Source organism: Columba livia, chromosome 3 (assembly GCF_036013475.1).
Source record: "Columba livia isolate bColLiv1 breed racing homer chromosome 3, bColLiv1.pat.W.v2, whole genome shotgun sequence".
In the NCBI taxonomy this organism is placed as follows: domain Eukaryota; kingdom Metazoa; phylum Chordata; class Aves; order Columbiformes; family Columbidae; genus Columba; species Columba livia.
Window position 1 is genome coordinate 15,836,104 of NC_088604.1, and position 22,461 is coordinate 15,858,564.

The 22,461-nt window shown below is 40.6% G+C and overlaps 1 long non-coding RNA gene across 1 annotated transcript; it reads left to right on the forward strand.

Annotated features, from left to right (window-relative positions):
* Positions 1-954: 954 nt before the first annotated feature.
* Positions 955-20,082, forward strand: LOC135578977 (uncharacterized). Its single transcript, XR_010471114.1, has 3 exons — positions 955-1,708; positions 9,003-9,112; positions 14,473-20,082. It is a non-coding gene; the product is annotated as an uncharacterized LOC135578977 (long non-coding RNA).
* Positions 20,083-22,461: the final 2,379 nt, after the last annotated feature.

Here is a 22,461-nt window from a genome sequence, read left to right on the forward strand (position 1 = left end):
CAGAATTTAAAATAACTGAAAATTTGTAAACTGGGATCCTAAGCATTTTTTTCAAGAGATAGCATTCAATTCCCAAGGCTGCTGCAACTGTACATCCTTCCACTGTCCCTATAACCTCTTTCTCTTCTCTAAAGTAAAGGTATTCCTATTTTCCTCCCACACAGCAAGATTCATTTTTCCACAATATAGGATTACCCCATCTGATGGATTGTCTCCAACCTCTTAGATGTATTAACCCACAGATATACAGGGTGTTTCAAAAAGATGGACCCAATTTGAAATAGTTTTTCTTTGAAAGTGGGTCCATCTTTTTGAAGAACCCTATATTTCTCTCTGTGCTAGTAGCCAATGTTACTTGCCTCTAAGACAGCCCTTGCTTATTGATCAAAACCTCATTCTAACCCTTGAATTTACATATAACCAAAGGACATGTCTGTCAAACACATAACGTGCTGCTGGTGTGGTCTATCAAATTGTCAAATTCCCCTAAGGTTAAACAACTGGCTTTAATACCTACAAGAAATTTTATTGTATTATGAGAAAGGGTTACATTCCAAATTAATGCAGCTCTAAACAAAATCACTAAAGAAAAATAAGAAAAGATTGTATGATTTTGCTTTGTTTTTTTGAGCATTTCAGATGATTGGGAATGACTAACAGTGTTCATACTCTTAGGCTTGATGTCCCTGGTGAGTTTTTCAAGTTATCTGTCTGTGTTTGTGTTTAGCTGGAATTGCCCTGCCCTGCCAAGCTCACCTCCTGATCCTCCTCCAGTGGAAGTCAGTCTTATGAAGGGAGAAGAAAGAGCTCTTTTAAACTTGTCATCTTATACACTTGCCCATGCCTGAAAGTCTCCAAATCAGGTTTCTTCCTTTCTCTCTGGTTCTTTGCACTGGAGTTTTCCTCATCTCCTTTTTTTAAAGCCTTAATGATCTGAGGCAAGAGCCCACTGGGTACCATGAACGAAACATTCTGTGTTTTTCTGGAGGTAGAGATCTCACAACAGATGTAAGACTTCTTTCAAACTATCTAAATTATGCACTGAAAGTGGTATTCACCATATAAAATATTCATTATACATGGATCTTGCCAATATCATATTTTCCAGTTTATTATATCCTCTTCTCAGAGATAACATGTGACATAACAACAATTTAAAATTTTACACTTAAACCACTTTCTAAGTTACGTTCTCCCTCTCTGTTTCTTTATACCCAAAGGAAGAAATAAGCCTTGGAATAGGTACACTAAGATAACCAGTTTCTAGGGAAGATTCCAGTAGAGACTAAGCCTTGAAGCATTCAGACAAGGCTAAATCACAGAAATGGAAAAACAGTCTATGAGCCACAGTTCAAAAAGCCTATAAGCTCTTTCTTTCTAAGAATCAATAATGTACATCTCTCAAGCAATACAAGCTCATTTCCCTAGTGTATAGCATCTTAGCAACTTCATTAAAAGCATGAAGATACTAAAGAAGTTCTCAGATGTCATAAATACTCTGTCACTTGAGCAGTAAGTAACCTTTGGATGCTATGAAGGAGAATGATAAGAACATTATTTAGCTTCTAATTTTTTTCTTTTTATTTTCTTCCTGCTTTTCCTTTGTGCTCCGTACAATTGGCACCTGGATTACTTCCAGAATGGGAAAATCAAGCTACAGTAAATGGATGGACTGAATATATCAGAGAAAGAAATGTTTAGCCACAAGGTTTGTATTTGCAGAAGAAGAAATTGTCTGTTGTCTCCCAAAGTAAATATCCATGAAGAAGCTGCCTTGCACAGAGCTTTCTTTTCTGTCACTTCCATAGAATTGTTCAAGTTGGGAAGGACCTCAGAAGCTCTCTAGTCCAGACTCCTGTGTAAAGCAAGATGAGCTACAAGATCAGACCAGGTTGTTCAGGGTTGTGTTCAGTCAGGACTTTCTGAAAGTTAATTTTGTAATGTTAGTAGTGCTATTCTTCTAAAATATTGTATTCTAGCTATTTGGAATAGAATAATCTGCAGTCCTTATAGACTGCTTTACAGCATGTATGTCAGCTTTTACAAGTGCCCTGGGCACTGTTGGCTGTCAGGTGTGGCAGCCTGGAAGTTCAAGCAGAACACCCGAGTTAATGTTAAGGGATAATAGTATTACCATTGTAGTGGTTGAAGGATGCAGGGAAACAATGCTTGTAGATACAAGTAACACCTAAATTTAATGTCTCATTAGACCAAGTGATGTAGCTGAATAAAGGGCTCAAACTTTCTGGTTGAGTCTCTTTATCATCTTTATTTGAGGAGCTCAAAAAAAAAAAAAAAAGGCTTCTAAAACAGCATACTTAATATTTGTTGAGTAAAAGAGTGTGGACTGAAGGAGGAAGGAGGGCATCACTTCCTTTGGCAGTAGAAAAGTTAATTGAAATGCTACATGGAAGATGCTGGAGAATGTAGATTCCCTGCAAGATTTCTCAGACGTCTTTGACATTTCAAACTCCTTTAACTCTGAGTAGCCCCACCGATTCTTCTATAGAAAGATGAATGCTAATGCACAGGGAAACAAGCAAGTCATTGGGAAACTGAGAACCTTAGAGGACTGGAAACAGCAAAGTGATGCCAGAGAAGAAATGGAATTGGGATGATCTGCATTTCCCATTTTGTGTTTACAGAGTTTAATCAATGGAAGCTGTGTCAATTGGGAGAAAGGGCATGAAATGACACCAACTTATACACATTCAGATCAACCATATATAAATATAATAAGCTTCAAGTTGCAGTAATTCTACTCTCTTTTGGGATACACAGATCTACTCCCTTCAAGTTGAAAGCATAGGTAAAACTATGAGAATGCTGAGCATTTTTAGTACATGAGATAGCCATTGTAAGCTACTAGCAGAGAACACAAAATTCTTCACTCTCTTCAGTCTTTGATTTAGAACATGCGCCTTGCATATATGTCATAGAGCAACTACAAGTTTGAGTGTCTAATGGAATTATTTAGTGAAGTTCTGTTTTCTTCTAGGACTGTTGTAGCCCATAACTATCACAGAGGGCCATGACAATAATAATTGTCCTATGAAAGACTCATTCCAGCTTAACATTCATGCGAAGAACTCTCAAGTAGATCTCAGTGCTGGTGTTGTGAAAATGCCAGCATCACTTGTTATTATTGACGGTATTGACATGGAGGTCTCACCTTGGGGGCAGCGAGGGCAGGCTGCTCCATGGGGACACAAGCTGGGAGCCAAGCACAAGCCAGTGCAAGCCCTGCCCTTGCTCACAGACACAGTCCCACAGGAGCTGATGATGGGTCCAAAAGCCCCTGACATGACAAGCAATGAACCATGGCCAGGGTCTGTCCAAGGGCTCCAGCCAGAAGCAGAAGGAAACAGGGCCAGAGACAGGGCTGGGAAGAAGCTGCAGCATCACTGTGGCAGGGGCTGACAGCCAAAATTTGGCTAATCAGGTGTAAATGCAATAGGAAATTTTTACAGTTGAGCAAAGGAGGACAAATACATCTTTATATCACAACAGTTAAATGTTCTTTTTTGTTGACTTTTATTCCAGTATCAAAAAGACTTCATAAATAATCCAGTAATATTGGGCTTTCATCATAAGGTCACTTGCTTAATCCCATGTAGGCAGTGACAAATGGCAAACTGTGTCTGACTCAACCGTTTCTCTCGCACCCTCTCATTATATGCATTTGGAATAAAGCTGCTCTATACCCTGCTGAGTAACCTTTACAAAGCATGCTGTGTGTTTGGTAGGGTTCAAGGAAAGGCAGAGTAATTCAGACTTTGCATGAACCGAAGCCAACTTTTAACTGGATTGAATTTCCACAGTAAGGCTAATAATTTTGGTACAAAAATGCAAATAATTACTATTATAATTGTTTCTCAGCATCCGCAGGTGTGCTGGCTGCCTCTCAACCTGAATGAAAGGACCAGACTCCTAGTTTAAAAAGTTCACAATGTTTCTGCTACTGCAAAGTTCACTAAAAGCCAGTGGAAATAATTTTCATAGGTGCATAAGACTCCTTATGAAAGGCCACAAGCTTTACATTCACTCAGGTGCGTGGGAAAATTTATTCAGGGTTAAGTTACCAGGCAAAGATCAAACCTGGTCTCTGTGAATGACCTGGAATTGAATGTATCCCTCCTGTGTCCTGTAAGAACCTGAAATGATCATAACACATATCCACCTAGCCTAAAAGTGTCCAGAAGCAGATACCTTGGGAACTGTGAAAGCAGGAGACATCTTTGTGATATTTCTTCCTGCTACCTTATCCCACCTTCAGAAATTTTAGCTCAAAGGATTTCCCCGGCCTGTCCTGGCTCGTCTGTTCAGTAATCCCCAAGGGATCTCTCTTTTATAGAATCCCCCATTTTTCCCTTGAAACCATTGTTTACCTGATATTTCCTTTCACTTTCTTTGCTTTTTTGACTTCTATCAATCACAGAGTTGACAGCTTTAAGGAAACAACTGAAGTTTCCCAAGGGCTCTTTTCTGGGTGGCTGTGCTCTGCTCAGAAGCCAGCATTTTTTATGTGAATAGTTTGCCGTCATGTGCATCTTTTTACATTTATCCATATCTCATTTCATACCACCTTGTCACTACTTCGAGCAGCTTGGCTTCACCAGCAAACCTCCCCACCACTCTGACCTTACTGACCTGATGAATATGTGATGAAGTTTGCCTGGAAGGCTTTGGGGCTGGTAACTTTTGAGGTGTGCTCCTTTTATCACTCATTCAGGTTCTTCCTGCAGCTAGGACTATTTTTTTTCCTCCAGGCACAAAACACATGCAAATTTTAAAACCAGAAATTTCTTTTAAATTTTTTTTTGTTTTGTTTTCTTTTCATGGGACTACCTTTACAAAGTTTTTTTGTATCTTCAGGATGAGCATGTTTCTGTTCCTTCTCAAATGTGTGTGTATGGAAATACTAAAATTAATATTTAATGTGAATGCATTTGACTCTAGTCTCAGAAGGCAGCAGCCTTTTAATAATTACTATGCTTTCAGATGTGGCTAGTATCAGAAATGTAAGAGAAGAGCTAAACTGCTAATTCAACATTTTGCCTTTCCCATGATATTTTATTTTCACTTCCTAGACAAAAGAGTGACTATAGGGACTAAACATGCTGAAGACACAGGCTTTCCCTTTATAAAGCTGCAGCATAATGGACAAACAAAGCATTAACTTGTTTCTCTTGAATTATCTACAGTTTTAATTTTTAGAAAAGCAAGCAGATTGAGGGTCAAATTAACTTATAATTTACCAGTGCACGATTAGTTTCAAAGCAAGTGTCTACCCTTCTCCAAAATGCAATAAACCAAGTATTCCACTTCATGACCACTGCTCAGTTGCATGCAGAAAGAAGTTTTTCTCCAGGCAGATAAAACCCAAAACAAACTATCTTTCTTAAAAACTCAATAAATCCTTAAGCCTGGCAAACATTACTGATCTCCTTATGCTCATCAGTGCTGCTTAAGAATGGATGATGGTTTTTTTTGAATGAAAGACTTAAATTAGCTCAACAAAGATAAAACAAGTTTGGATAACAAGCTGCAGTCACAGTAATAAATATTAACCCTATTGCCATGAGCCATTATGAATTATGTCTTATACAATTCACATCTGCAGAAGTTTTATGCATCGTCTATAAACTTTATGATATTATTAAACTGATTTTTACTCATTACATCGCAGACTTCAAAATATTCCTTCTTAGACTGTCTGCATTAAGATTTGAACTATGCTAGCAGTCACCATGGACTCCTAATGTCTCTGACTTCTGAAATCTGTGACTTCTACTGTGTTCTGGCCAACCTTAACCTGTAGTTTTAAAGCACATAGAAGTTAAAAACTTGGAAGCCGTCACACTTCATCAGACTATGCAGAAAAGGTGTTTCAAAATGAACAGGGCAGTGGTCTAGTCTGAAGATTTGAAGCAGGTAAGCTGAAGACCAAGATTTAAATATAATCAGACCTCTGTATGTCCTGTGTTTGCTAATACCAGTATTGCAAAGGTATCATAAGAGCGGTTTCACACAGTGTATGTCAATGTTCTTATTTAAGAAAGACACTGAGCACTATCTATACTAAAACATGAGACTCTGCCTCAGAAATAACACTGAGAATCTTTGAAGGAAGAAATCTGATGAGTGTGTTATATTTAAACTGTATATTGGGTAAATTTTATTCTCTCAATACACTGTTCACTGCTACTGCCTTTATTTTAATTAGCTACCTAAATATGTATTTTATCCTAAAGTTATGCTGTGCATTTGGCTCGATGTTTGGTGATGGTGAGATAAAATACACATGTATGGAATTTTATACATTATATATGGGGCCCTAGGCTTTTAACTCTTCAGGCTTCCTCAGATGCTCCTGTCTAGTCATGAGAAGATAATGTCTTCAACCACTGTGTCTTTGCTCTATTAGACAAGCCGAGGGCATCTACCTGTGGTGAGAGCACCTCCTGTGTAACAAGGGGAGTGGGTTTGGGGAAAATCAGCAGCAGTGTGTCTCTCCACATCTGCATAGTCACCTGAGGCAGATGATGCTAAATCATTTGTCATCCAGTATCAGCATTGCCAATAACAATGAGTTGGTGTGAAACATAGAATCATAGAACCATAGAATGGTTTGGGTTGGAAGGGACCATAAAAATCATCTAGTTCAATCCCACTGCCACAAGCAGGGACACCTTCCACTAGACCAGGTTGCTCAAAGCCCCATTCAACCTGGCCTTGAACATTTTCATGGGTGGGGAACCCACAACTTCTCTGGGCAGCCTGTTCCAGTGGCTCACCACCCTCATGGGGAAGAATTTCTTCCTTATATCTAATCTAAATCTACTCACTTTCAGTTTAAAGCCATTACCCCTCATCTTATTACTACACACACTTGTATTATAAAAAGTGCCTGTCCAGCTTTCTTGTAGGCAGTCTTTATGTAGTGGAAGAATGTCACAAGATCTCCCAGAGCCTTCTCTTCTCCAGGCTGAACAACCCCAACTTTCTCAGCCTGTCTTCATAGGAGAGGTGTTCCAGTGCTCTGATAATCTTTGTGGCCTCCTCTGAACCCTCTTCAACAGGTCCATGTCACTCTTCTGTTGGAGCCCCCAAAGATGGATGCAGTACTGCAGGTGGGGTCTCACATGAGTGGAATAGAGGGGAGAATCACCTCCCTTGACTTGCTGGTCGCACTTCTTTTGATTCAGCCCAGGATACAGTTGGGTTTTTGGGCTGCAAGTGCACATTGCCAGCTCATGTTGAGCTTCTCATCCATCAACACCCTCAAGTCCTCCTCCTTGTTTCACATGTATTGTGTTAGGTATGGAGACAACATGATCAGTCAATATTCAAGTACAAGACTGTATTAAAGATCAAAGATGGTTCTGCATACAAGATAAAATTCTTCCATGGCAGTCAATGAACTCAATGGAGACATATGAATAAGAAGTTGTAGTTGAAGAAAGATCTGATGCGATAATAAAAATTAAATTTAGATGATATAATAAAGATGATCTAACATAAGGTAGGATTAACCATGTAGCTCTTCTGCATTCATAGCTATAAATAATGCATATTTAGGTTATTGCAAAATTATCATATTGCTACATTTTGGTTGTTTTATATGAGTCACCCTCTAATGCTTTGGGCTGATGTTGTCTTTTTGTCCTTTTGGGCAATTCTTCAGCTTCTGAATGGAAATGGCAGCTTCAGGCACAGACAATGTGTTAGTGCTGTCTCTTGGGAGAGGAGCAAGGAAGAAAGTGGGCAGCAGCTCACAGGATGAAAGCACGTGCCTGGTATTTCTCACCAGAATGGCATGTCTCCAGAGCAGGCGGAAAGGACACTGGGGAAGAAAATGTGCAGACAAAGGGAGAAGTGACTGTAAATTCAAGCTATGGGACTGAACAGCCTCTAGATACTTTGAACTCATCCTAATTTGGAAATGCCAGTGATTCCTTCTCATTTCTGTGCTGAGACTCCAGAGCCAGACGAGTCTGCCCTGGGGAGTGTCTGAAACCACAGCTGTGGCTTAAAATGTCTTTCTGAGACTAAACAGGGACTGAAAAAAGACCCCTCAGTCATGGCACTACACTTTCCCTGCAGAAATGTCAGACCCCAGCTGGCCCAGGCGCTATCTGGGTTTGGCAAGCTCTCTGATACTACCTGTGCTTTCTTCCCAAAAAGTTATTCTCTGTGGGGGCAGGATGAGGAGGCTTTTATGGGCTGATGCATGACTTGGCTTGCAGTGCTGCTCAGGTGAAACTTGTCTCCCCAGTCCCGTTCCTCTGAGCACCACGGGCGGCAGACTAGAGGGTAAGCATCCTCTTCTGTGCTGAGTGACTGGCTACTTGCTGCATGAACCGGGCAGATGGAGCAGGCTGTGGGTCTGGGGAGGTGGAGTTGCACTGGGCTATGTTTGCATCCCAGATTGCTCCAGGCTTGCAACCCGTTCCCCAGGATGGGCTTGCTGGGCTCCAGGGCTTAGCAGAGAAAAGGGAACAATTTGGTGGCATTTCTGTAGTGAGGTGTGTTCAGAATACCTAGAGCAGGGGTGTCAAACTTGTTTTCACTGGGGGCCACATCGGCCTCACAGTTGCCTTCAAAGGACCAGATGTAATTTTAGGATTGTATACATGTAACTACTCCTGCATTTATATAGTCCTAAAATTACATCCGGCCCTTTGAAGGTAACTGTGAGGCTGATGTGGGCCTCAGTGAAAATGAGTTTGATACCCCTGATCTGGAGACTCTCCAGCCTATAGTGTGAGACACTGCAGTTTGCTCTAATTCCCTTGCTGTTATGGCTGGAGTTAATTTCCTGATGTCATCCATATGGTGCCAGTGTCTAATATAATCTAAGAAATGATTAAATGCATTAGAAGTCCTTCAGTTCCGTGTTGTGTTAGCTTATCCTTCCATAACCTGGCTGTTTAAAAACTCTCTTTTTGTGTCTTTCCTTAGTAATTATTAGAGCAAAAACTTGTATTGTCTCAACTCAGGTCTTTCCAGCTGGAAGTACCATAGTTCTGCAAGGAAGCAACAGAGATGGCAAAGAGGAATGTTGGAGGTGGACTACAGAGTGAACTCAAATTTATAAAATGAGCTAAAGGTAATTGCCAATTTACACTGCATTGTGATTATTTCTTTGGAAGGTATTTCAACCACAAATGCTACACGTAACTTCTGTCTAATAGAAGTGGGGAAAAAAAAAGTATACTTTTTTTGGCTCTGTCATGTTACAACTTCGTACATGGGCACTGCAATGCTGTGGTCAGTTTCTCCCATTTCTTCATTTACTTTAAAATATTTTAACATATGATACAGGAAATCAAACACAAATGGCTGGGGAGCTGCTTAGTGTTATTTGTTGCTTGCAGTCTGGCCCAGGGGTTCCACTTGGAGCTTCAGGCTCCTCTGATGTTAATTGTCCTATGTACATGCAAACAGTGATAAATTGGTTTCTGCCCTGAGGAGCTTAGAGCTTGCTAAGAAAAAAATGAGAGCCTGTCTCTTCATTGTGCATCTACATATTACTGATCTGTCAAGTCTCTGGTGTTGGGGAGACGTTCCCACAATGAGTTCTTGTCCCACACTCCCCCCTGGGCTGTGGGATGTATTGCCTGTTTGCAGAACTGCACCCCAGCATCTGCCCAGCACCGGCTGGTGCTATAAGGCACATGAGGTGCAGGAATGGAGGGAATGTTGCAGAACTGTGTGGAGATCAGCAGTGCGCTGCCTGACAGAGACCTGCCCTCAAAATAAGATGGGATTCAAGGTGCTGCTTCATAGGGCAAACAACCCCATCATCATGCTGCCCATGCTGCTGTGGTGGCATCTGATGCAGAGGGCTGTGTGCGTGTAAGAGGAATAAATCACGACATCTCTGCACAAGAGTAAAGGATAGGGGAAGTCTTAAAAGATAAGAAAGCCCAGAAAGGTTGTTGGACTTTGGTGACAAACGTTCAACGTAAAAGCATGTTTATTTGTTTTAAAAAGTTAATAGGGCTAAATTAATACTTTAGGGACTGGATGTTAAAATCCAGTACATCACAAGTGGATTATTACTGCTTATCATTACGTGCTTCATTAATGGTTACAAACTCCTTTGAAATCCCCAGATAGCTTCAGAGGAATAAACAACCAGACATTGTTCCGTATGTCAAAAAAACCCTTTAGTTTCTAAGATGTGAGGTGTTTGCTACTGACCTGCAGCTGAACCTGTCTGTGGTGAAGCTACCTGGAGCAATCTGCAGACTGTCAGGGTGGATCTGCAGCCTGGCAGACCAGTTTTTTTGGTTTAGTTTGACCTATTTCCTTTTTTTTTGGCAAATTTCTACTTCAGTTGTCTCAGTCTTATGTCTGGGTTTGCAAGGGTCAGGCAGGGGGGGTCACCTATACTTGCCTCAACCGTGTTTTAAGGAAAATCTCTCCAAATTTAAAGGAGAAAGAGTGTAAGGAGCTAACCCCCTTGAGGCCATTGGATTGATAGATTTCAAAAGCAAGTCTAGGGGGAACTGGAGAAAAAGGGGGAACAACATCCAGCAAATAGGCATGATAAGCTGATCTCTGGAGGCTAAATTTCCTCTTCACTGTCTCTGGTATCAGGCAGCAGCAAGGGCAGGCTGCCTTGCAGGGAAGAGAAGCTGAGAGCCCAGGGCAATGAAGGGCTGTCAGGGCAGCAGCCTCACCAACCACAGCACCCAAGCAAGGTGAGCAGACGGGGTTGGATAAGAGTACAGCGAGCACCCCGCAAGTCCTCAACAGTGGGGCAGGTCCCAGTCAAGCCAGGAAGCCAAGTCCACAGGTCCATATCAGAAAAGTATGAGACTGGATGCAGACATACCTATGATGGAAATGCAGCATAGCTCTGTTAAGGACAAAATGCAAGACCTGCTTAGAAGAAGCTCTCAAAGGCAGGGAAGGCATCTGCTGAGCCTTCCTCCAGCTCTTTCCAGGCCACTGGTTGCCCTGACTCATCCAGCATGGACCTGTTGGAGAGGGTCCAGAGGAGGCCACCAAGGTGATCAGAGGGCTGGAACAGCTTTGCTATGAGGACAGGCTGAGAGAATTGAGATTGTTCAGCCTGGAGAAGGCTCCAGGGAGACCTTATTGCAGCCTTTCAGTGCTTAAAAGGGGCCTATAAGAATGATGGGGACAGACTTTTTAGCAGGGCCTGTTACAACAGGACAAGGGGTGATGGTTTCAAACTAAAAGAGGGGAGATTCAGGTTAGATATGAGGAAGGAATTTTTTACAATGAGTTTGGTAAAACACTGCCCAGGTTGCCCCATCTTTGGAGATATTCAAGGTCAAAGTGGACAGGACTCTGAGCAACCTGATCTGGTTGAAGATGTCCCTGCTCATGGCAGAGGAGTTGAACTAGATGAGTTTTGAAGGTCGCTTCCAACCCAAACTGTTCTATGATTCTGTGATCTCACCCTGAGCCCAGGCAATCAAACCCCCGCAAGGGCCCTTGAATTAACAGTGCAGATCCAAATGACTCTCTTGGGGCTAGGATTTTGCCAAAGGTCAGTAGAAGGCCCTATCTCACTTCTGCCCAAGCTTGGTGGTAAACCCTGGCACCATGGATTAGGCACAAGCTGAAAGGGAGATAGGTGATGGTAATCGCCTCACAAATTCCTATGGCTCCTTATTGCTTCAGTCACATAATTGCAATTCCATGACTGAGTTGTGTAAAATATGCAGAGTTTAAGTTTATTGACCCATCTTTTCTTGCTGTGAAATATTGCTTCTCACTGCGTTCACTGGAACCACATAGGTTATGGAGTTCTGGCTTATATACTGATTGCAGGCTCTAGTGCAACTACAAACAGATTTCAGAGTACAAAGGTTAATCTTCAAAAAAATGAATAGATAACACCTCTGTGAAAAAAGCAGCACTTTCAGAAACTATGTTTAAGCAAATCTTGCTTTATCTCCACATATAAAAAAAAATCCTAAATAAAATGAGATGTCAGGGGAGTCAACAAAAGGTTTTACCCCAAGTGATTTGAAGGCATTTTGTATTGACTGAATGGTGCTTTCTGGGGCTCTAATTCTAAAATATAATATAGATACGGTCTGAAGTAAGACAATTTTAGAAATCTGGATGGAGAGAAAATGCAGAGCTCTATAGATTACAGTACAGCATCTCCCCAAATCAGCCCAGTGCCACTGATCTTGACATTTACTGTACTGCTTTTATCTGAAAGAAACAGCATCTTGCAGCAACTGCAAATAGGTCTAGTGAAATTCAGAAGATAACACTTCTAAGGTACAGAATTAACACTTTGATGTGCACTTTTAAAACTGTTATTTTGAACAGATCTCTGCTTTCAGACTGAGTCCAAATGTCTCTTGACTATGACAAACCTCTATCCTATCTTTATATCTTTCTAGGCAGCTTTCACACACCATTTATGGAGTACTTATATTACTCAGGTCCTCATCAATAGTAAAAAATCCAATGATGTGAGCTGAAAATATGAGATTTTTTACATTTTATGTGCAGTGAGACTGAGACACACTCTGTAAAAGGCATGAGTGAAACCTGGCCATTGCTAAAGCCAATTAAAACTGAGATTAAGAGAGATGTGTGCTTGCTCTTTCAGGACATCACTGTGATGCAGCAGGAAGGTACAGGGCTGGCAGACATGGAGTACCAGGCTGGGCTGTGAAATCTGGAGTAAGAAACCACAGCTTTTCCCTCAGCCTTTCTGGTTTCACTGTTGCTCTCAGGATGAGGGAAGTGAAAAAAAGTTATCAAGAGAAAAACCTGAAGACAGGACTTATGGATTGTAAATACACCTTTCCCATTCACACACAGGTTCAATGCAGAAGGCAGTGAAAGAAGTTTTGATGAGCTCTAAATGGAAACTCTGGAAATATCTTTACTTGAGTTAGAGAAGGGTGCTGGCCTACCCAGAGCCCTTGGAGAAGGTGTCTGCAGGAGCAGAATGTCCCACTGGGGATGAGTGCTCAAGCAGGTGCATGTCTGAAGTGGTGTTGTTTTCTTCATAACTAATCCCTGAGGGTCTTTCAAAATCATCGCTGGCTTGACTTCTCTTTCCAAATGCACAGTCATCCTCATCACAGGGAAACTGTTGAAGAACATACCCAGAAAAGGTATACATTGAGGATTCCCTTCTAAAAAAGTATGTAGTATCTGCTGTAGCTCCTCAGACACTCTTGGTTGTTCTTCCCCTACCAGAGTCTTCTTGTTAAGATAACCTCCATGGTTTTGCTGAAAAGACAAACAGACCAGTGTTGTAAACAAGCTCCTTTACCATTTACTAGCATAGAAACTTTGGCATTGATAGGTACCTGAAGGGCTTCTTGCATCACCAGCATGGCACATTTATGGAGCAGCCATGGTGCACCTCTAAGTGTTTTAGGATGCTTCCTCGTAGGTGTTTCATGGGCTGCATGTTAGTGGGGGCTGAGCCATCAGTGCTCCTGTGAGCAGGTAGGGAATTGGCAGGGATGGGCTTTCCCTTCCAGCCCTTCTCAAACAGGGGGCCAGGACCTCAGCTACACATCTGGTGTGCAAGCAATGACGGGCTTTCAGGGAAGAGGACTGTGGACACTTGCACTTCTTAGCATGTCCCCTGCACAAGATTCTCATCTTTCAACAACTTCTTTCTAATCTGTATGCGAGACCTACATATGGAAGTTTCAAGGACCTCAGCTCCACCTGTTCTTCATGCCAAATCACTATGTCCTCTCTAATTTTGTGTCCTTAATGGGGACACATTACCTGTGACACCAAGTCCCACTTTTCTGAGGAGCTTCTGTGAACTGTACAGGTTTACTTAGCAGCGATACAGGGATATACAGCTCTCAAAGCTGGTATTAGCAATATGTAGGACTTTAATAATTCTGTTTTCCTTTTATTCCTTTCTGTCTGCTTCTCCTTTTTCATTATCTTTGTGGGCAAGCATGAGTCCCACTTTGCAGCTGTACAAATGGAATGATTCGTCACTGAACAGGTGATGAAACCATTAAACATCATTATTATCTTTAATGGAACTATGAAGGTAAAACTATATGAGCCTTATTATCTGGTATTGTATGCACAGAATATGCAAGCATAATTGCAGTGGACGATGGTTATTTTATGGAAAGGTTTCATTGGAAATATTAATGAATTGAAGATGATAATAAAAAAGAAGGATGGAAATGTCATAACATTAAAAATGAATATTTCATTTTTTTAAGAGAAACTAATCTCTCTGAGTATGATTCTGGAAACCTTTTAACTAAGCCTAGCAAGTTTTAATACCTGCCATTTATTTCACCCCTTTCAGACAACACAAGGAGAATTCTAATTACTGACAACTTCTACGTCTAAATGATCAAAATTGTGACATTTCTTATGGCAAAGAACATGAAAGGAGATCATTTGAAGGAATATATACACATATATCTTCTTCTGACATGCAATTTTTGGTATTCTACTGTTTTCTTTTAGGTAAATCTCCTTCTGTGGATGAATGGAGTGACTCTTGGGATATATATCATATGCCAGAAATTTGTGATTCTACATTGTCCCTGTATCATGCTCATTTCAACCAATCAGCAAGGGAGGAACCTTAAAGTATTCCAGTGGATTATTAGATGGAAAAACATTTTTCAATTTTCTTTTTTTCCTGCCTCTTGCCCCTTCTGTGATTTTAAAGATAGGGATTGATAATTATATTTTAAAACTAAATTTGCAAGCTTAGAAAAATAATTCTTAAACCAAATCCTGCTTCCCACTTCCCCCTTCCCCAATGTCAGTGTTTATCCACAAGAGTGGGTCACACGCCTTGGCTGGAAAAGTCACCAGCTAGTCATGCCGTGACCCTTTTTGTCACATACAGTCATCAAAGATCTTCTGCAAAGGTAATTTGGGTCTCTTCTTTCTTCCTGTTGGAATATACATGATCTTCTATGTGTGCGAACTTGTCCGAGCCCTGGCTATGACCCAGCTGAACCTCCAAGTTGTAGGGAATTATATTCCCTATATTCAAATGTGTGGTAGGATACAACTGAGGAGACTGTGGTGATTTATGCAGGAATACTTAAATACTTAGGTTTCTAATAGAGCCTCATTTCCAGTTACAGTAAGTACACTTCCAGCTAGTATTTACAGGTCTCTGAAATGTTAAAATAGTTGTGCTACATCTGTAGATTTAGGATTACATCTGCCAAGGAACATGCAAGTCCACCTATAGTTTCAATGCCATATCTCTGTTTTTTCCATGGCAATATTTTCTTCCTGTGATGCAATTACTGTTAACATGATATTATGGCATTTTTTGAATGCATACTTTAAAAACTGGTATTGTATCTACACCATCACTAGCACCGACACAATAAAAGCTGTTTGGAATTAAGAGATAACTCTCAGCACAGCAAAATGATTTTCAATTTGCTAACTAATGCCTTGCTCAATTACACAACTTTATCTGAAATTCACCTTCTATATCTGAGAGACTTCTGTGGATGAGACAAATTTTAAATAGTGCTTTTCAGTTATAAAACAATAAATATCTGTTATGAAAACAGCAGCATAGATTCAATAAAGTGCCAAGTGTTATCCACAGCCTGTGGATGTGTTTGGCTTTACAGAGGGTGTCTGGGACAGATTCTCTCCCTTGTGCTCACACATGGTCTGTGAATAGCAACGAGAATCATCCGTCACAGTGACAGAAGAGGAACTCTTGTGATATAGGTAATAAACAACCGCAGTATTGAACTCAAAAATAGCATTCACCGATGAAGGATTAAGAAGCAAGGTCAGAGAAAGAAATAACACCAAGACTGAGAGGGGCATAGACAAAAATGTATCTTTGATGTTCTGCTAGGCAGAATTTGGGGATAACAACCTGATTTTGTGTAATAGCGAATACCTACTGTTATTTTCTCTCTGAGACTTGATTATAAGCATGAATGAGAAGATTTATTTTAAGGGCTTTTGATTGATTGGGCTGGGGGTGGAAGGAGGTGCAACCTGCTTTAGAAAGTGAGATGCAAAATTGATACAGTTATTAATAAGCATTTGTGGTTGCATAAGCTTGGAACAGTAGCTGCTGGCATGAAGACTGTGCTGTGCAAGGTGCCATACAAATGTAGAGAGACTGACAGCCCCTTGAGACTGACAGCTTTGAAGAACTGACCTCAGAATCAAGGTGTCAAATTCTTCTGTTTCTCTGCCTTGAGCTTAAGCTGCCCAGTTGGGCAGCGAGGTGCCTTCCTTATGGTCACAGGTGTCTAACCCCACTGTGCCCTGTTCACAGGACCCTGCGTGTAAGGACTCATACAGCTGTAATGCCCACATTGTCAGCAGGAGCAGAGGTTGTGCTTTTGTTGTTATTTTCCCCAAGACAGTTTCAGGCCAGCAAGTTGTAGTGTCTTTTGGGCTCTGGGCTCTGAGGTTGATTTGTGCAAGATAACAGAGTGATGCTCCCTCCCAGTACGTGGAGGACCAGCACCCCCTAACAGACCCTCCACACCACCTTTTGCAGAGGACAGCGTGCTCTGGTCCCTTTGGAGACAATATGCAGAGCAGAGGGCTTCTGCTCCCAGCCACGGCACCACAGATCCTGCAACCTCACCATGTCTAAGTCACATCAACAGCTGGGAATCACTTTAAACGTTGCACTCCTGTGAATCTGCTGGGAGAGAGTCTCTAAAATGAGCCATTTAACCTTTTCACACACTCCTTTTTTGCCTTACATCTGTGAAAATAAATCCTATGGACATAAGTACATTATGATATACAAACTCACCCTCTTTGCTCCAATAAGTCTATTCTTCCGGTGCAGTGCAGCACTGTAAAATCAGAATACATTTCTTATTTTCAAAGCAATGTTCCGCTGTGCTGAAGCACATTCCACTTCTCAGCAGTCTCTCTTCTTTCCTTGCTTTTGTTTTTAATTGACTGTCTTTTGAGAGTATAAAACAAAAAATAAATATACACCCCCACACTGATCTGTAGCTGGTTGAGGTGAGATACTTGCCACGTACAAAGAGCACTTTCTGTTTTTCCTGAGACTTTTTGGTAAAACACAATCTGAAATTGTGGTTTATTTTTTTTTTAACTTAACATCTTCAGGAGATTATACAGAAGAGTATCTGAAAGTGAAAAATCCAATGTCAGTCTCAGATAGAAAAACAAGATTTGTCTCCGGTTAATCTTCTTAATCCTTAACGGTCTTATTCCTGTAGGTTTTTTCTCATTTCCATTTAGGATGCTGAAGCAGAAGTTGGTATTATCTTAGCATGTAAACCCTAAAGCCAGTATCTTTCTTTATCTCAGTCATAGAGCACTTTCAAGTTAAAAATATGAAAAAGTGTAGGACAATGAATGAGAAGTGGCAAACAGGTATCCCTGGAATTCAGCTGAGGGGCTCCTGCAGATGCTTTTGGGCAGGACTAGCATGGTCTGTGGCTCAGCCCCAAGCTGTGCCGGGCTCTGTGGGGGGAATCAGTGGGGCAGGAGCGTAACTGGGGGTGCTGGAGGGAACAGGGGCTGCAGCCACCACTTCCCCCAAAAACCTGATATCTGGTACCTGTTCTGACTTCAGAGGAGGGCTTGAAGAGGAGTTTTTCTTTATGCCATTCCTGTCTTGGCTTCTCTTTTTCTGATTTCTCTTTCACTGCTCTTTTCCTATCTGGTAGTATTTTCCCAACTATACTTACTTTCTCCTTTTTAATTTTACTTCTTCCCACCCACTTCAAGGTTTCCTCTAACTCCTTCTGTCTTTTCTACATCAATCTTTCTGTATTCTCTTCTCTAGTTCCTTTGTTATCCCCTTTCCCAAGCTCTCTTCTCTCTATATCTTGGTCTATACCTCCTCCCTGATGGCTGGGTAAGGTGCTCCTTGCTTGTGTGATTGCTATGACAGCTCTGGACAGCTTCCACCTCTGTGGACTCCCTTTGGTGTCTTCCCAGTTCTTCCAGCTAATGGAAGGTTGGACAGATGAAGGACTGTACAGTCTATCACACAATTTACCTCTTCAAACTAAGCTTAGCCTCTAAAAGGCAAGAAAAGAATAAGTTCAGCTGCACAATAGAAGCTGCAGAACTTTCCTGAATAAAATGCTAATTTCTCTGACAATGTTCTAAAGCAGATTTGCAGGGAAAAAAATAGGGGTAGGACAAGAAAGTGTTATATTTTCTCTGAGAATTTCTAGCTTCCAACTTGCATTGTCTAAAACTTTTTGAGCCTGCATTGCCTTTATGTATTTCTCCTCAATGCATAGTACATGCCAGTGACTGTAAGGCTGAGGAGGAAATGATATCTCCTAAACAAATCCCTGCACAGCTTATCTCAGGCATTGTGTCTGCCTGTATCTTTCTACAGCAGCTCACAGAGATGGTCAAGGGCAGTGATCAACGCTCTCAGCCATTTCCCAAGTGAGAAGAGAGAACATGATTTGAATCACTTGCATGATGCTTCTATTTCAATAAAGTTAATGTAAGCCTTTCAGTGCTAAATATGGAAGGTAAATTGTTGCTGCCTCTAATCTCTGATATTGCTTGAGCTGCCATTGCAAGAATTGGGTAAACTTTTCTTTTAACAACACAGTTCTGAATGATTTGCCAGTCCCCACCTTTTAAAATCTCAGCACAGCAGTGTGCCAGAATGCAGGAATTAGGCACTCAGCCCCTAATGCCTCTCATTTCCTCTCTGGCATCAATTTAGATTCAGTCTTCACTGGTATTTTACCAGTGGTAGCAAAAAGTGTTACAATCTAGATTTTAAGTGGTTCCTTCTCTCTGTGTGGTTTTTGTTTGTTTGTTTGTTTGTGGTTTTTTTTTTGTTTTCTTGTTTTGTTTGGTTGTTTTTTCCTGTGGGGTGTTTTTTTTTTTTTCCACTGAACTTTTTATTTGTTAAGAATTAATACAGATTTGTTCACCTGAGGATGAATTTAATAAATTGTTTTGTTTGGAAAAGTGTTTTTGTGGTTTTTATCAATTAGATTGTTAATATTGGAGTCTTGTGTTTCTCACCTTGTTTCTACCTATGTATTTTCCCTTGTACTCACTAGACACAGAACGACTAGTCACCTAAAATGTACCAGATGTAGGTTCATGTTATTTTCTCTGCCTCAGAGGATGCTTTCCTAGAGAGCAGCAAACATTGGCTTTCTCTCTAATACTGATTCTGGTGCAGTCAGTGAATCAGAGCTATCAGTTTATAGGTGATTGAGTGCATCCCTGGATCCCACCTGGCCCTGGGTGAAGCATTTAGATTGCTTACATGGCCCCACATTCCAAAGCCTGGATGCATTAGTTAAACCAGTTTACTTGTTGGACACTTGTCCTCTGTAGTTCTTGGCATAGCCATCACAAACAGATCACCATTTAACCTAATGGCTGTGAAGACTTTGTCCTTGATAATCCTAATAGATCTTTTTTTCCAGAGTCTCACTCCTCTGAGGGTGGGAAAGTGGCCTAACAGCCAAGCTGCAGACAGGACCCATGCATGTCCATCCTTTGCACCTGTGCATGATGTGTTTTCTGTTAGCTCTTCTCTGTTTGTCCTCCAGCTGTGCTTGTGCAGTAAACATCTTGTTCCAGCCCTCATCAAGCTCAACTAAATAAGCTAAACTGCTAAGTTTCATCTATAAAAAAGATCCTCTTCAGCCTAGTCATCTCAATTATCCTTTGTTCATCTCTTTGAATACACAACTGGAATACTATGTGGTCTGCTGGATAAGTTATAGTTTCATTGCAGGAATGATTTTGTTGTTTGACCCTAAACAAAAACTCTTAGCTTTTATTTCACTTGGAAAACCCTTTTTTTTTTTTTTTTTTCCCAATTAGGTGGACATCTTCAGAGAATACTTTTAAGTGTTTTGTTTTGGCACTAGAATTGATAAAACAATTACTATCCTGCTAGGTGCTTTCTGTTGTTATTTGCTTAGTGCATTTGCAAGTACTTTTAAAACCTTGAAATGCTTTTGCCTTCTGATAATCTAGCCTTCTCATGATGGTAAAATGCCAATCAGACCAGAATCCATGACCTATCAATCTAAATGGGAGAGACGCCTCAATACCCATGAAGATCTAGGCCCTTGTCAGGACACCAGTTTTATAAACTCTTTGCAGCGTGCCAGCCCTGCAAACCCTTCCTACACTGGGCTAGCAGATGCCATAAAGTTTTCCTCCGAAAACTGTTCTGCTGCAGCTTCTAAAAGACAGAAAAGGGGAGGAAGAGCTCTGTCCTGTTGCACGTTGGATTCAAAAGCCCTTTGGCTTCCATGCATTAGCAGCTGTTGCAGCTGTCAAAGCCACGATTCCGAGATCTTTCCCCACCACTGTAGACATAATTGGGGATAAAGCAGCTGAGCAGGAAACACTGTGAAGAAGAGAGATCTTCAGACCTGTTCTTTTAAAACACCAGAATTCATTAAGATTTTGGTCACGGTATATCTGACATTGCAGGTGCTTGCAGTTTTATACACAGGAATGCTTCCTCTTCCATGTTCTTCTCTCTCTGCAAGTGCCAGTAATGTGAATACAAACAAGCATTTTCATGGACACTGAAAAACAAGCAATTATGGAATAAAAGCCCTTCTGCTTCTGCTGGCAGTGGATGAAGAGACAGGAGCCTTAATTATGCTCGAATTCACAGTAATATAATATTCAGGAAGTGAGAAAATCATCAGGGCATGAAAAAAATGTGCTTTTTTGCTGCTTTATGATATTGTGAAATTGTTCTGGACACAGGCCAAATCCACTTCTCAGTGATGCTGATGTAAATTAACACAAACAATGTTTATTTGCAGTGAAACCTTAGCTTGCGTCAGTGTAACAGGAAGCCAAGTTTGCCACATACCCCAGTGGGAAGGTAATTTTGACCAGCTGTCTAATTGCATGTAAATCAGTTGGACAAATTGTCCTTCGTATCTCTGAAATTTGCATTCAGGGCCAGAGCTGAACTGCAGTCTTAACTCACCACTGAGAGAGGCTGCACAATGTTGTGGAGAGATGCAGCCTCTGAATATCTTTGAATTGCAGGGGTTGAAGTCCATAACCAAATGTCATGAGTTGAGCCTCCCTCGATGGGAGTGGGAGGGAACTCTGCAATCCAACTAGAAAAACAGCATGAAACTCAAATACAGCCAAGTGGCCAATAACTATATCAAAGTGAGTTAGAGAGACGCTGATCAGAGAGTTCCATCTAGAAAGCATACTTCAAACAGCTATTCATTTTTGTCTGATCTATATACCTCTAGTTGCTTTCTGAATCATCGTAGTTTATGAAAAATAAAAAATTGACACTTCTTTTTGAAGTGTGAATTGAAAAGTACAGGGCAACATTTTCAGCAACGAGCGATCTGCAGAGTTTGCAATTGTATCTGTCACCAGGTTTTTAATGGGTGGCTTCTAAAAATGCAGATTATTGACCTCTGAATTGAAAAGGGAAAATGGGATGGTCAGAGCCTGGATCAGTTCCTGGGTGACATGAACAAGTCACTTCAATCTGGTGCAAGTACTGGAGTTTTTGGGGGTGGTAAATGCATGAGATCAATTAATTAGAAATGATACATTATTATAAAGTGTGGTTATAAAAGTTTTCGTTAAGTGTAGTGGCCTATGGAAGGCTAACAGTGTTCCTTACAATATTAATTAATTAAAGCTATACATTGCATTCCTGAACTTGTCAGCTGAATGTCTCAATGAAACACTTTGGAATTACTAAAAAGCCAGTTGTTTCAGCAATTGACTGATGATGACAAAGTGTAGAATTTCAATATATCCAATGCTGTTTTTTTAATATGCGTAATTTGAATCAGAAATGTTCCTGATTTCCTAGTTCACAAACTGGGATCCTGAAGCCAGCTAGAAAAATATGTTATTTCTGTAAGAAAAAGACTAGACCTTCAAGATAAATTGGGAAAAATCTTCTCTCATGAATTTAAAGAACATTTTTTCTACTCCATTTTGTCCTGGTCTTATCTTTTTTTTTTTTCTTTGGGCTTATAATTGGACTAAAAATTAAACTAATTGGAACTGTTTGTGCAAAATGCTGGGAGTGCCTAGCTGACTGATCCACCTACTTATTTATAGATGAAAACAAAATGAAACATGAGATATTTTTGACTTAAAAAGGTTAACAGTCTTTAAATATTAAATGCTTTCTCTGTACAATGATATTGTCTCTGTTTGCAAAAAGTTTTCTGAAAAAAAAACCCTTTTAGATTCTATTCTATAAGAAAATGATAAAGCAAGCCCTTGAAAACAAGGCTGTTGACTCTGGCTGGGCAAAACCATGTTTTAAAAAGGTTTCTAAAAATGGTTTTATCAAATGACCTTTGAAGAAGAGACAAAGATAAACCAGATGATATAAACAACCAGGAGGGAGATCTGAAGATGACAAAGGAAGCAAAAAAAACCCCAAAACACCTATCTAGCTTGTAACTGTGTCTTTGCTAAAATGCTTAGATGATTTGTCAATAATTT